At 44.5% G+C, this 3,506-nt stretch overlaps 1 protein-coding gene across 1 annotated transcript in view; it reads right to left on the bottom strand.

Annotated features, from left to right (window-relative positions):
• Positions 1–2,588, bottom strand: part of elmo3 (engulfment and cell motility 3) — a gene marked incomplete at its 3' end in the record, with an annotated part of 20,214 nt that extends 17,626 nt beyond the window's left edge. The window contains exon 1 of the mRNA XM_084453132.1: positions 2,482–2,588. The remainder of the gene's footprint in view (positions 1–2,481) is intronic.
• Between the last annotated feature and the right edge of the window lie 918 nt (positions 2,589–3,506).

The raw sequence follows: 3,506 nt of genomic DNA on the forward strand, positions 1-3,506 counted from the left end.
GGGGTTGGCCTAAGCCCCTTGAAATGTTAATGCTTCCAAGACATTTTGGATGATTCTATGCTTCCATCTTTGTGGGAACAGTTTGTGGAAGGCCCTTTTCTGCTCCAGCATGACTGTACCCCAGTGCACAATGCAAGGTTAATAAATGCATGGTTGGGTGAGGTTGGTGTGGAAGAACTTGACTGGCCCACACTGAGCCCTGACCTCAACCCCATCAAACACCTTTGGGATGAACTAGAACGGAGATTGCGAGCTATAGTAGGCCCTCTCGTCCAATATCAGTCTGACCTCACTAATGCTCTCCTGGATGAATTTGAATGAAATTTCCCGACACACTCCAAAATCTTTTAGAAAACCTTCCCAGAAGAGGGAAGGCTGTTATATCTGCAAGGGGGGGACTCCATATTAATGCCATTGCCTGGGAATGGGATGTCATAAAAGCTCCTGTAGGTGTAATGTACCAATACTTTTCTCGATATAGTGTAAATGACTCCCAATGAGTTCAAATAGCCTGACCGACAAGATGGTTTGAGTTTGTTAACTGTAAGTTGACCAGTCCAGAGCTGCAGAGTATGAGTGTACTTTCATTTTCACAATGAGTTTGTTGAACTCACATCTTCCTCTTTTACACATTTACTGTAATGTGAATCATGCTTAGAGCCAAGCCCTGTTTCTGAATAAACACACACAGTACATGGGTCACAGCAACACCCAAACACATGCGCGTGCGCCCACACATAGTGCACCTCCCCCTACAATAACCACACACAAATACACATTTCCTCCTCAGCCCTCAGATATGAGTCCCAGAGCAGTTCCTTTCATGTTCTCTCCAAAACTTGTGTGTGTGTGTGTGTGTGTGTGTGTGTGTGTGTGTGTGTGTGTGTGTGTGTGTGTGTGTGTGTGTGTGTGTGTGCGTGTGTGTGGCATAAGCCTTGTATGTGTTTAATCACTCTCCAATGGTGCCCCTGCCACTGGCAACCCACAGAACAAGAATTTGTGGGATGATCGCACAAACACATTGTATGAAGTCTTTTGCACACTTGAGTTATCTTGTGGACAGGTTCATAGGAGAGAAATGCAAGTCATAAAATGAAACCTGTTTTAATGTGCAAGCTGAGACTGTGTGCGGGAGCCTTTTTCATTCTGTGGCAAACACCCTGTAAACACTATTGGTAACCTAAGGTCACACAACGTTAATGAGCGTAGGAATGCCAGTAATCTGTGGGATTGGGACTGTAGTTTGTTCTAACATGCTCAAAGAACAGCAGATTATGACTCATTCAAGGGTAAATACTTGGTTGCTAAGGTGTAATAATAGCTTGGACATAAAGGTAATAAGGCTCATTTTGCTACTGACAAAATACCGCCAGCTTTGGGGAAAAGTGTTAAATTCCACAAAAATGGCTACTCCTGCTATGGCAACTACATCCTTCAAGCCTGTATGCCGTGTGTGTGTGTGTGGGTGGGGGGGGGGGGGGCGGTAACCAAAGTGAATGTCTGGGGGTGTCGGTAACCAGTGTGAGTGTCTGTGCTTGTAAGTATCCTGATCCAAACACGCCCAACTTTTGTTGAGCCGACTGAAGTGTGTCATGTCTCCCTGACCCAGGAATAACTGCTCTCCTACCCCGTTCCCTCAGGGGCCTGACATTCCACACCTGACACAATTCTACACACATTCTCTCTCTTTCTCGCACACACACACACACACACACACTGAAGTTGTCACCTGCACCAGCACTTCTAGTTTAGAGGGGTGGGTAGTCTACTTGGTGCCTGACAGAGAAGAATGGTAGTTGTCAACACTCCAGTGAAACGGATCCACTGCCAGACAGCTAGGCCCCTGGCCTCATCTCCCAGGGGCTCATTCAGCTGGGGGTTCAGGCACTGTCCTGCTACCTGACACTTAGGGGGGCACTGAAATAGTGTTTACTGCTCCGTTATGACACAGCCTGCAGCAATGTACAGAATAGCCTACTAGAACATTCAAAATGCACAACCTTCCAACAATAAGATTAGTTTAGGTGTAGGCTATGTTTCTCTCAAATCACGAGGCAGAAGTGGGTGACAGACAGTCCACTATGCCAGAGTGACCCCAGTTTGGACCCACTATAACAGCCTTGGTTTGCACCCACTATAACAGCCTTGGTTTGCACCCACTATAACAGCCTTGGTTTGCACCCACTATAACAGCCTTGGTTTGCACCCACTATAACAGCCTTGGTTTGGACCCACTATAACAGCCTTGGTTTGGACCCACTATAACAGCCTTGGTTTGGACCCACTATCCTTGGTTTGCACCCACAGTAGAATATGAACACATTAAGAAAGACAGAAATAGTCGGAAGGACGTGCAGACTTCCACCTCCATTCAAGCCATCAGGTTAACTCAACCAATTTGTTCTCTCTCACACAAGTTTAGCAACTGCTCGAAATCCACTCTTGTGTAGCCTATGAGCTGAACTTTTCTTCGATTCCTACCTGATAGAAAGTAGGGAAATGAAGGCTCCGGTCCTCAGGAAAGAGCCGCTGTCCGAGCGACGCGCTCCCCGAGAACGAACGACTACGATCGGAGAAGGAATCGTAGTATTCCAGGTCGGCGGAGAAGTTTCTTCCTAAATTTCAGAAGTAGGCTAATTGATCACTCAAAGTTCCGGGTTTAGCAGAGACACACCCGCCCCCTATAGGCAGAGGAGACAAGTCCCTACTTTCCCCAACTGTAGCCTACTGTGCTTCGTGCTGTATGAATAGCCCACTTGCATTTCAGGAATACCGCCCACAATAATAACAACTCAATCCGACGATCAAATCCAAACATCGATAGTGTCTTATTTCAATCAAGAGTGTCGAGGGATGTTTGATTGAATCAAGTGTAGGACCTACAGGCTACATTAACAACCTTCTCTCTCCTACAGGACCTACACGCATTCATATCATGAATTGGGACATATTGCTAAATGGTTCCCAGGTCACTTCAGATACCCAACTACTGCACGATATACCTAAATAAAGTAAATGGAGTGTAAATAAATAGACAATAAATAAATATGTTCACGGTCTACTGGAATAGTCCCTTCCTGCTTCGAGCTTTTTCATCATTGTCCCGGTGTTGTAGTGAAATGCACGGTTACCTTGCATGGTTAAATGCAAGATTACCTTGCATGTCCTTGATAGTAACATGCTTAAATTTATTTGTATTTCATTAGTCATTACTATTATTTCGTATATGACACATACATACTGTACTCAGACTGTGCATACACAAACACACACTAATAACGCACTTTACACACATACTTTTTTTTGTATTCTATTGTATTGCACTGTTTTAATGATCTTGTATTATTGAGGAGCCAGAACCCAATCATGTATTCCCTGTATAATGGACAAGTAATAAAGAAATCTTGAATCTTGACAGACCAAACAGTAAACAAAGGAGGGTACAAAAATGTCTCTTTATTTATTCCATAGACGTGATATAACTACAGCTTAGTCAGCATGTACCT

The sequence above is a fragment of the Borostomias antarcticus genome (assembly GCF_949987555.1).
Source record: "Borostomias antarcticus genome assembly, chromosome: 18".
NCBI lineage: Eukaryota > Metazoa > Chordata > Actinopteri > Stomiiformes > Stomiidae > Borostomias > Borostomias antarcticus.